Source organism: Pogona vitticeps, chromosome 2 (assembly GCF_051106095.1).
Source record: "Pogona vitticeps strain Pit_001003342236 chromosome 2, PviZW2.1, whole genome shotgun sequence".
In the NCBI taxonomy this organism is placed as follows: Eukaryota; Metazoa; Chordata; class Lepidosauria; order Squamata; family Agamidae; genus Pogona; species Pogona vitticeps.
The window spans coordinates 8,314,438-8,326,498 of record NC_135784.1 but is presented as its reverse complement, the minus strand read 5'-3'; the positions used below and the strand labels follow the sequence as shown (position 1 = coordinate 8,326,498).

At 50.5% G+C, this 12,061-nt stretch overlaps 2 protein-coding genes across 2 annotated transcripts in view; both read left to right on the top strand.

The window, feature by feature from the left end:
* Positions 1-3,886: 3,886 nt before the first annotated feature.
* The window catches only part of LOC140703808 (uncharacterized), a 31,987-nt gene continuing 23,812 nt past the window's right edge, over positions 3,887-12,061 (top strand). The window contains exon 1 of the mRNA XM_078387993.1: positions 3,887-4,123. The gene's annotated coding sequence lies outside the window, so the exon portion shown is untranslated. The remainder of the gene's footprint in view (positions 4,124-12,061) is intronic.
* LOC110071634 (uncharacterized) overlaps positions 6,094-12,061 on the top strand; it is a 61,438-nt gene continuing 55,470 nt past the window's right edge. Inside the window, exon 1 of the mRNA XM_078387656.1 lies at positions 6,094-6,229. The gene's annotated coding sequence lies outside the window, so the exon portion shown is untranslated. The remainder of the gene's footprint in view (positions 6,230-12,061) is intronic.

Sequence of the window (12,061 nt, the reverse complement as noted above, 5' to 3'; positions counted from 1 at the left end):
TACTGTCTTGGGACACAGATCCATATGTATACAACAGCAGCTGCAATCTCTGGTCCCAATCACTAGGGTTTTCAACAGAATAGGCCCTACTCATGCTCATCAGGGTACCATTAAATTTTTCTGTTAACCTGTTAGATTGCAGATGAGAAGGGGAAGTATTTAAATGTTTGATGCCACGTATTTGCCATAGTCTCTGCATGAGTTTTGAGGTGAAAGATGTTCCCAGATCAGTCACACCTCCGAAGCAAAGCCCACCCGACTCATACAACTCAGCAGGGCATCACCCACTGCAGGAGTCTCAGCATCACTCAGAGAAACAGCCTCTGGATATCGTGTGGCATGGTCCACAATAGTCAGGACAAATCTGTTTCCAGTCCTGGTGACCCCAGGCCACGTCCCCACAATATTCTTACACAAGAATATAAAATTGAAAAGAATTTTTAAAAAAGAACAAATGATAAATTAATTCTAGAAGTCAAAAATAAAGGAATATAGGAACATCGAGTTATCCTACCAATATAGACGAGAATGGCTGAATACAAGGAATAATTCTGAAAGGGCGACAAAACAGACATTATAAAAAATACATTATTTCATCCATCTGAAAAGTAGGGTTAGGTCTTCTTAATATAACATTTTATTCTTTGTGTGTGTGTTTAGTCGTTTAGTCGTGTCCGACTCTTCGTGACCCCATGGACCAGAGCACGCCAGGCCCTCCTGTCTTCTACTGCCTCCCGGAGTTGTGTCAGGTTCATGTTGGTTGCTTCGCAGACACTGTCCAGCCATCTCATCCTCGGTCGTCCCCTTCTCCTCTTGCCATCACACCTTCCTAACATCAAGGTTTTTTCCAAGGACTCTTTTCTTCTCATGAGATGGCCAAAGTACTGGAGCCTCAGCTTCAGGATCTGTCCTTCCAGTGAGCACTCAGGGTTGATTTCCTTTAGAACTGATAGGTTTGTTTTCCTTGCAGTCCAGGGGATTCTCAAGAGCCTACTCCAGCACCACAATTCAAAGGCATCAATTCTTCGGCGGTCAGCTTTCTTTATGGTCCAGCTCTCACTTCCATACATCACGACAGGAAAAACCATAGCTTTGACTATGCGGACTTTTGTTGGCAAGGTGATGTCTCTGCTTTTCAAGATGCTGTCAAGATTTGTCATCGCTTTCCTCCCAAGAAGAAGGCGTCTTTTAATTTCAGGGCTGCTGTCTCCATCTGCAGTGATCATGGAGCCCAGGAAGATAAAATTTGACACTGCCTCCATATCTTCCCCTTCTATTTCCCAGGAGGTGATGGGACCAGTGGCCATGATCTTAGTTTTTTTGATGTTGAGTTTCAGACCGTTTTTTGCACTCTCCTCTTTCACTCTCATTACAAGGTTCTTTAATTCCTCCTCACTTTCTGCCATCAGAGTGGTATCATCTGCATATCGGAGGTTGTTGATATTTCTTCCGGCAATCTTAATTCCGGCTTGGGTTTCTTCGAGTCCAGCCTTCCGCATGATGTATTCTGCATATAAGTTAAATAAGCTGGGGGACAATATACAGCCTTGCCGTACTCCTTTCCCAATTTTGAACCACTCAGTTGTTCCATGACCAGCTCTAACTGTTGCTTCCTGTCCCGCATATAGGTTTCTCAGGAGACAGATAAAGTGGTCAGGCACTCCCATTTCTTTAAGAACTTGCCATAGTTTGCTGTGGTCCACACAGTCAAAGGCTTTCGCATAGTCAATGAAGCAGAAGTAGATATTTTTCTGGAACTCTCTGGCTTTCTCCATAATCCAGCGCAAGTTAGCAATTTGGTCTCGGGTGCCTCTGCCTCTTCGGAATCCAGCTTGTACTTCTGGGAGTTCTCGGTCCACATACTGCTGAAGCCTACCTTGGAGGATTTTGAGCATAACCTTGCTAGCGTGCGAAATGAGTGCAATTGTACGGTAGTTGGAGCATTCTTTGGGATTGGGATGTAGACTGATCTTTTCCAATCCTCTGGCCACTGTTGAGTTTTCCAAACTTGCTGGCATATTGAATGTAGCACCTTAACAGCATCATCTTTCAAGATTTTAAATAGTTCAACTGGAATGCCATCACCTCCACTGGCCTTGTTGTTAGCCAGGCTTTCTAAGGCCCACTTGACTTCGCTCTCCAGGATGTCTGGCTCAAGGTCAGCAACTACATTGTCTGCGTTGTCCGGGATATCCAAATCTTTCCGATATAATTCCTCTGTGTATTCTTGCCACCTCTTCTTGACGTCTTCTACTTCTGTTAGGTCCCTCCCATTTTTGTCTTTTATCATGTTCATCTTTGCGCAAAATGTTCCTCTAATATCTCCAATTTTCCTGAACAGATCTCTGGTCTTTCCTTTTCTGTTATCTTCCTCTATTTCTTTGCATTGTTCCTTTAAGAAGGCCCTCTTGTCTCTCCTTGCTATTCTTTGGAAGTCTGCATTCAAGTTTCTGTAACTTTCCCTATCTCCCTTGCATTTTGCTTCCCTTCTCCTCTCTGCTATTTCTAAGGCCTCGTTGGACAGCCACTTTGCTTTCTTGCATTTCCTTTTCTTTGGGATGGTTTTCGTTGCTGCCTCCTGGACAATGTTACGAGCCTCTATCCAAAGTTCTTCAGGCACTCTGTCCACCAAATCTAGTTCCTTAAATCTGTTCTTTACTTCCACTGTGTATTCATAAGGGATTTGGTTTAGATTATACCTGAGTGGCCCAGTGGTTTTTCCTAATCTCTTCAGTCTAAGCTTGAATTTTGCTATGAGAAGCTGATGATCAGAACCGCAGTCAGCTCCAGGTCTTGTTTTTGCTGACTGTATAGAGCTTCTCCATCTTTGGCTGCAGAGAATATAATCAATCTGATTTCGATATTGCCCATCTGGTGATTTCCATGTATAGAGTCGCCTCTTGTGTTGTTGGAAAAGAGTGTTTGTGATGACCAGCTTATTCTCTTGACAAAACTCTATTAGCCTTTGTCCTGCTTCATTCTGAACTCCAAGGCCAAACTTCCCTGTTGTTCCTTTTATCTCTTGGCTCCCTACTTTAGCATTCCAGTCCCCTAGAATGAGAAGAACATCTTTCTTTGGTGTCAGTTCTAGAAGGTGTTGTAAATCTTCATAGAATTGTTCAATTTCAGTCTCCTCAGCAATGCTGGTTGGTGCATAAACTTGGATTATTGTGATGTTGAATGGTCTGCCTTGGATTCGTATTGACATCATTCTATCATTTTTGAGATTGTATCCCATTACAGCTTTTCCCACTCTTTTGTTGACTATGAGGGCTACTCCATTCCTTCTACGGGATTCTTGCCCACAGTAGTAGATATGATAATCATCTGAGCTGAATTCGCCCATTCCTGTCCATTTTAGTTCACTGATGCCCAGGATGTCGATGTTTATTCTTGCCATCTCCTGTTTGACCACCTCCAGCTTCCCGACGTTCATAGATCTTACATTCCAGGTTCCTATGCAGTATTCTTCTTTGCAGCATTGGATTTTCCTTTCACTTCCAGGCACGTCCACAGCTGAGCGTCCTTTCGGCTTTGGCCCAACCACTTCATTAGCTCTGGAGCTACTTGTACTTGTCCTCCGCTCTTCCTCAGTAGCATGTTGGACGCCTTCCGACCTGAGGGGCCCATCTTCCAGCGTCATATCTTTTAGCCTTTTGTTTCTGATCATGGGGCGTTCTTGGCAAAGATACTGGAGTGGCTTGCCATTTCCTACTCCAGGTGGATTGCGTTTAGTCGGAACTCTCCACTATGTCCTGTCCGTCTTGGGTGTCCTATACCTTCCCCTAATATTGGCCCTGAGGGGCAGGAATAAAGAGGCCCTTGCACCCCCCCCACGTGGGTCTCCCATCTCCCGTTTTTGCCCCATTTGAGGCTCCGCCCCTTCTTCCTGGCCCCCCCCCTTCTCCATTCTAGAAAAGAGGAAAACCGAGAGCTCTCAAAGGGGGAGGGAATAGGGGGAGCTGCTCCCAGCGCTGCGTCCAAGGGGAACCGGAGGTGGGAAGCTGGGCTCCGGCCTCCTCCTGCCCCCCACCTCTAGGATCCCCGGGGAAGGCTGGCTGCTTTGCAAGGGGAGGAAGGGCGATTTCCTCACGAGTTTTTCCGCCAGAGGACCTGCCAGGAGGTAAGTGATTGGGGGGGGCTGAAGGTCCAGGACAGGAGGGGCGGCTAAGAGGTTGCAGAGATACTTTTAAGAAACAAAACAAAAAAGAGCCTCCCCCAATTTCTCGTCTAGGCACTGCCCACATCCTCACCCCCTCCGTTTTGCCCAGGTTTGGAACAGTTACTTTAAGGCCCCCTTTCCTGGGGGGGTGCAGGGAGGGAGTGAGGGGGCTGCAAAGGGGAGACAGGAGGGGGGTCACAGAAATGGGGCTTTGGGGGAGAGGAGGGGGTGTCAACTGACTGTGACGGGGCTCCCTCCCTCCCAGCCCCACACCTGGCCTGCTGTCCTAAGCCCCTTCTGGATCCCCCTCCCCCTTAAGAAGCACTTCAGTAGCTCTGGATCCAGGAGAGGGAAGGGCCCACCAAATCCCCCTCCCGACCAGATCCCAGGCTGGGGATCTACTACAGGAAGGGGTTTGGGGTGGGTGGAGGGATTTAATCCCTCCCTCTCTGTGTGTGTGCATTTGTGTGTCTTGAAGGGGTGCTTTCTGGTGCCATGGCGGGAAAAGCCTTGTTTTCTGGGGTTTTATGGTGGCTTTTTATCCATCCCATCTGCCAATGGAAACGTTGCATCACAAATACTGTACATGAAACACAGATTCTTGGCCTTCTCAGTGAAAAGGTCTCCAAGGTGACATGCAAGAACTGGCCACCAGAGGAGGACAGAGAGCCTTCTCCCCTCCCCCCCGCGTGGTCACTGCAAAGCCGCGTGAATCCGTCCCCCGCCCTCCCAGTGCCCAGAATTAATACAGTAGATCGTACACCCGAGTTCTTTTCACAAGGATGGGGGGGGGGAAGGATAGGGGTGGGATGCGGGAGCAGTAAAACCCCTCCAGCAAAAATCACCCCCCAGACTTCTGTTTCTGCCTCGCCCCCCCATCCCGTTTCTGACAAGAGGGTGCGGGTGCGCGTGGGGTGGGGAGGACGGGCTAACTTTCGCCGGGAAGGGCGCTGGCTCTGCATGATGGGGTGTCTTTTTGTGTGTGTGTCTGTGTGTGTTGCTCCCCCTTCCGCAAGGAGGAAGGCTTGTTGCAGTGTTTCAACTTGCAGAGAGAGACCAAGACTTTCTGCTCCCCTTTCTCTCCGGGGGGGGGGGGCTCCCGCCTTCCCCTCGGAGGCAACTCCCCTTCACTCACACACACACACACACACACACACACACACACACACACACACACACACTTCCCCTCGGAGGCAACTCCCCTACACACACACACACACACACACACACACACACACACTTCCCCTCGGAGGCAACTCCCCTACACACACACACACACACACACACACACACACACACACACACACACACACACACACACACACACACACACACAGAGAGAGAGAGAGAGAGTGGATCGATCCCAGGCTCGGTTTCCCTCCGCAAGGACGATGCTTGCCCCCACCATTCCAGGAGGGCCACAAAAAGGGGGTGCTAGAGGGCGTCTCCCCTAAAGGGCTTGAGCTCCCTGCTTCTTTTCCCCGACTGGGGGTGGGTGAAATGCTTGGCCGACCCTGTTGGTGGGGGAAGAATAAGAAGACTCTCTGTCGCCCACGTGGTCCTCCCCTCTCCAGTCTGTACATCTCCCCTCCCCCCCCCGCTTGAGGCTCCGCCCCTTCCGCTCCTCACCTTTTCCTGCCCCTTTCCAGTCGCCTCTAGGAATCCATCTCTCTTGTCTGGCGTGCTTTCCCTCTAGGAATCCGTGTCTTTCTGATGTCTTTCTTGTCTCGGATGCTCCCTCTCTAGGAACTAGAACGTCTGTAATCTAAGAGAGTTCCTCTCTAGGAATGCGTCTCACGTTGTTTTATATACAATGGTCCCCAACCTTGAGGCTCCGCCCTTTCCGCTCCTCCCTCTTCCTCCTTCGAGAGGTCTCAAGAAGGGGGAAGAAGAGGAGCCACTCCCAGGGGTGGGTCGAGGGGGAACGGGAGGTGCGAAGCTGGGAGTCCGACCTCCTCCTGCCCCCCCCACCTCTAGGATTCCCCCCCCCCCCGGGAAAGGTTGCTTTGCAAGGGAGGGACGGGAGGGGCTTCCTCGCGAGTTTCCCGCCAGAGGACCAGCAAGGAGGTGAGCAATCGGGACTGAGACAGGAGGGGGGGGGGCTAACAAACAAACCCTCAGCAGCCACCCACCCACCCCGGATTGGGCCCCTCCTCCCGCGAAGGCCTTGCAAAGGGGTGGAGGGGGAGGCGCCGAATTTGTTTTCCTCCTGGAGGGGAGGCTAAATTTGGAGGGGGGACAGATGGGAAGTCTGGGAGGGGTCTGGATCCACCACCACCCCTGAGTCTGTGGCTGCTCCTCGGCTTTCCTGCAAGGAGACCCCCCTCGTTCCCCAGATCCTGCAGGCTGCATTTTGGGGGGGTGTGACGGGGAGAAAAAAGAGGGAGCTCTTTCCCCCTGTGCTCTTTCTCTCTCCCCCCCCGAATTGCTCCTTCCTCCAACACCCCCGCCTCATCCCCCCCCTTTTGTCTAGGCTTGGAAAAGTTACTTTGAGGCCCCCTGTCCCGGGGGAGTGCAGGGAGGGAGGGTGCTGGAAAAGAGGGACATGGGAGTCCCAGAAATGGTGCTGTGAGAGAAGAGGGGGGGGTCAGCTGGGAGCGATGGCTCTACCCCTCCCCATGCTGGCTCTGGATTGAGGAGAGGGAAGGGCTGACCAGATCCCCCTCCCGACCGGATCCCATGCTGGGGATCCACTACAGGAAGGGCTTTGGAGTGGGTGGGAGGGTGAAGGGATTTCCTCCCTCCCCTTTCTCTCTGTATTGGGGGGGGGGCTTCCTGGAGGCATTCCTGTAGAAGCTTTTGTTTTATCCGGAGAGGAAAGCAGGCAGGGTCCCCCTTAGCCCCCCTCTCGAGGGGCAGAGAGGCCACAGAGATGGGCTGGACCCAACCTGTTCTTCTCCCCCCCCCCCGCAGAGGACTGAGCAGGTGTGAGACCTCCATCTTCTTCCCTTCCCTTTGGTTCGGTTCTCTCCATTTCGTTTCTTAGCCTGTGAAGCGACTCCCAGGCAAGCCAGGAAGGGGGGGAGAGGCCTCGTTTTTCCTAAAAGAAGGCCCCAGAAGGAGAGTGAGTACAGCTTCAAGCCCAGATTGCAAGATCCTCCATTTGGTTATCTACCATGCTGCCTCTCTGAACATGTGCAGAGTGTTATCATTTTAGTTCGCAATCCTCCTCAGCTTAACCCTTGCCTCTCGCCTTTCTCCTAGAGAAAGTTACATAAGAACCTCAGGAGAGCCCTGTGTTGGATCAGGCCCAGGGCCCCTCTTAGCCCCCCTTCCTGTATCTCCCCGCGCCCCCACCAGATGCTCCCGAGGGCACCAGGCCCCCTCTCTCTAGAGATCCCTCTTCCCCTGCATCCATCATGGATGGGGTGCCTCAGTCTTCTAAACTTGTGGGCAGCCGAGGGAGTGATCTGGAAGGAAGGGCGGGGGAAACACAGCCAAGAAAGGGAGGCAGAGCTTTGCACCCTGATCACTGGGGCCCCGATCCTCGGCTGTGGGGGGAACCTCAGCCTATAGTATAGTACTCAGTCTCAGTTATAATACAAAAAAGACAGGTTAGTTACCTATAACCAAGGTTCTTCAAGTGGACCTCTCTGAATTCACACAAATGGGGTAAAAAAGCTCCTGCGCTGGTCCTCTCGAAATCTTCTAGAGGAAACCAGAAAGGAGGCGAGCAAGAAATGTGTGGATTTTTTTTTAAATTAAGGATTGTTCTTGGTGGTCCCCCCCCCAGTTCCTCCACAGGTGTAAAGATGTTCCCTTCAATGTCCGATTAAACCGTTCCACTTGCCCATTTGCGTGGGGATTACAATTGGAAACCTTTGGTGGCTTCGCCCCTTAAAATTTCCACGTCAGTTCCAAGGTCCAGCTCAAAAAAGTAAACCTGTTGTCGAAAATCTCCCTATTCTGTCGAACGGCCTGTCTTGGGTGGGGCCTCGGTGTTCATGGCTCTGCTGGGGTCGGCTTCGCTGGAGGGAACTGGACTTGGGGATGTGATGGGTAGCCTTTGTCCACCTTTTTCCTCCTGTTTGGCCAGAAGAACCGCCGTTTTCCTCTGGTCAGGGTTTTCTGCTCCGCCCCCCCATGGGGGTCCTGCTCGGGGTAGGTCATGAGCCAATCGAAATACCTCGCTCTGCAACCTACGGGGTAAAACCATTTGTCCCCCTTCTCCACCCCCACCCCCCGATTTTACTACCCTGTATATAGGATCCCATCCCTCAATTCAGTCTCTGGTTCCTGAACTTTTGGGTTCATTGGCCCCCTCCTGCCCCAACAGCCTTCCTCCCTCCACTCCATTCCCGCGCCCCCTTCTGTCCTCCTTAACTTTTGCTGCCGCCACCACCGCCATCGTGAGAGGAAGGCTAGCAGCTGCTTGCAGAGGCTGGGTTCTCTGCGCCCCTGCCCCTCAGCTGAGAGGGGGACTCGCGCATGTGCAGTGAGACATTCTCCAATGCAGGCTGCTCCTCAGAAAGCATGGGTCCCAGAATCATGAAGTTAGAAGGGGAATCTGAGGCCATCCAGTCCAGCCCCCTGCTCAATGAAGGTAAACACATCAAAGGATATCTGCCAGGTGGTTGTCTAAATTTCTTTTGAACGTCTCCAGGGCTGGTTCACCACCTCTTGAGGTACACAATTGAAGAATAGTGAAGTTGGATGGGGCCTGTAAGGCCATCTAGTCAAACCCTCTGTCCAATAAAGGTAGTAGATCCCATGGTCATTCCACTATCAATGGTTCAGCCTAAATCTGGCTTTCTGTACAGTTCAGCCCATTTTTGCATGTCCCACACTCTGGGATACTCTTGCCCCTCTTTTGTTGGAGAGCTTTCGAATTTTTTGACGAGTGTCATCATATCTCCCCTCAGCCTTCTTTTCTCAAGGCCAAACATGCCCAGTTCTTTCCGCCTTTCCTCCCACGGCTTGATTTCCAGCCCTCTGATCATCCTGGTTGCCCTCCTCTGAACTTGGTCCAATTTGTCAGTACTTTTCTTGAACTGTGGTGTTCAGAACTAAACACGAACTCAAGAGGAGGCCTAACCAACGCTGAATGGAGAGGAACTAGCACCTTGTGGGATTTGGAGAATAAACTTCTTTTAATGCCTAAAATAGTGTTTCTCCTGCCAACCTAGCAGTTTGAAAGCCTGTAAAAATGTGAGTAGATGAATAGGTACACCATGGTGGGAAAGTCACGGTGTTCTGTGTCTAGTCTTTATTTCACAAATGGACTTATTTCACAAATGGTTAGAGTCATCAGATAGTGTATTCGCAAAGGCTTTCACAACCAGGATCTAATGGTTGTTGTGGGTTTTTCGGGCTCTTTGGCCATGTTCTGAAGGTTGTTCTTCCTAACATTCGCTAGTCTCTGTGGCCGGCATCTTCAGAGGACAGCACTCTGTGCTCTGGTGTACTTGGCTTGGGAGTCCAGTATTTATGGCTGTGGGATATGCTTTTGTCTTTTTCTGTAGATGGGTAATTAGTGTGTGTTGTTGTGGGTGTATTGTTGGTGATAAGGAGAAGAGATTATCTGTCACTGTGGTTGATGGGTGTCATTAGCTGGGTAGAGTTCGTTGACCTTTTGCACGCTGTATTTTTGAGAGCTGGGAGCCAAGTTTTGTTGAGCTTCACACTTTCCTCTTTTTTGCTGAAGTTCTGCTGGTACTTATGGATTTTAATGGCTTCCCTGTGCAGTCTGACGTAGTGATTGATGGTGTTGTCCAGTATTTCAGTATTTTAAAATAGAATTTCATGTCCAGTTTTAGGGCATGTTCAGCCATTGCAGATTTTTCTGGTTGTTTTAGTCTGCAGTGTCTCTCATGTTCCTTGATTCTGGTTCTTGATACCTGGCCACAACTGCAAGGTATCCAGTATACTCCTGCAGTGGTGAGGGGGTCCCTTCTGTCCTTTGCTGACCATAACATTTGTTGTATTTTTGTTGTGGGCTTGAATACTGTTTGTAGGTTGTGTTTTTCCAAAAGTTTCCCCGTGCGATCCGTGACCCCCTTTGATGTATGGTAGAAATACTTATTTGTGGGTGGCTGTTTCTCTTCTTCAGTTCACTGTTGTTTTCTTGGTTTGATGGCTCTTGTGATTTCATTTTTGGAGTTAGCCATTTGCCTGTAGGGCCCAATTCAGATGGTTGAGTTCGGTGCTGAGAAACTGAGCTTCACAGTTCCGATTTGCACGGTCTACCAGTGTTTTGATTATGCCTCTTACCATGTGTCCCAGTCAGAGGTCAGTTTTGTGTAGGACCATGACATCTAAGAACGGGAGTTGGCCGCTCAGCTGGGGGAAAATGTCGGCAGTGGGCTGCGGCCTTGGAAGGACCCCGAAGCCACCATCCCCTGCCGACAATTCCCTTCCGAGCTCTCAGAGGGCCCCCTCCGATATTGGAGAAAGCCCTTTGAGAGCTCGGAAGGCTCTCAGCGACAGCGGGGGAAGGGTACGGGGGTGTCGAAGGCTTCCAGGCCTTTGCCTGGAAGCCTTGCGGACACCCCCCCACCCTGTCCCCGCCGCCGGCAGCCTCCCCACGCCGCCTACCCCGGCCATTCTCGGACTTCTGGAACTCCGAGAACGGCCGGGGTAGGCGGCGCGGAGAGGCTTCAAGCTTCCCGGTCCACCCCCCAGCCTGTCTCCGATGCCGGTAGCCTCCCCGCGCTGCCTACCCAGGCCGTGAACGGGCGGGCTAGGCAGTGCAAGAAGGCTTTAAGCGGCGGGGACAGGGTGGGGGGTGGATCAGGAAGCTTGAAGCCTCCCCGCGCTGCTTACCCAGACCGTTCTCGGACTTCTGGAAGTCCGAGAACGGTCGGGGTAGGCGGCGCGGAGAGGCTTCAAGCTTCCCGAACCACCCCCCAGCCTGTCCCCGCCGCTTAAAGGGTAACCGGCGGTTGGTGGGATCCCAATCCCACCACCCTCCCCCCGCAGCTTGGATCCGAGCCGCAGCGGCTACCCCAGCCATGGCCGGACTCTAGGGAGTCCAGCCATGGCTGAGGTAGCCGCCATGGGTCAGATCCAAGCCGCGGGGGGAGGGAAAAAACCGGATAATCCGTTCCAATTGGAACGGATTAACTGGTTTTCAGTGCATTCCTATGGGAAATGGTGCTTCACATAACGATGGTTTCACATAACGGTTTTTTTTTCTGGAACCAATTAACATTTTTATGCGAGGCACCACTGTACTAAAAGTTTATCACTGGGGAAAAAAATCAATGAATCAATTGGTGTATTCAGTTTATGTTGAAATAAATTTAAATAGGGTTGATCAATTATAAAAGTTGAAGTTCTAATTATAGTTTTATTTGGTCAATAGTTAAAGTATTAGCTAAAATCCCAGGTTAATTTACATCTCCCCAACCCCCTCAAGTGATAGTGAAGCAAAAACAGTCGCCAGCGGAGTTTAAACTCAGATATCCATTTTGCATTTCATTATATTGATGTATTAGATAGATTAATTCATCATACTTGAATTAAAATGTAAACCATTCCATCCCTTAAGTACACCTTCTTTCCTCTTCTGCAACCCCTTCTTGAACCCTCCACCACTTCCTCTAACAAGCAATGAGCATACCATCTGTAGTCCCCGTGCAAGCAGCCGGAGATTCCAGGAGTCCTTCCTGTTCAGAAATTTAATTGACTATGTCCCGAGAGATTAGACGGTCTGTTATGAATGGATCATTCGGTTCCCACGATTTTCTGGATGTTAGTGACGGTCCCGCTGTCAAGTGGGGGAACCATTCTGAACCTCCCGTGATGTTCTTAGCATGAGGTTTTCATGCATTCCTCTGACTTTCATTTCTATCAATTTTCTAAATACAGTGGTGCCTCGCATAGCGAGGTTAATCCGTTCTGGATTAACCTTCGCTATGGCGAAACATCACTGAACGAATCAAAAAACCGTTGTTTAAT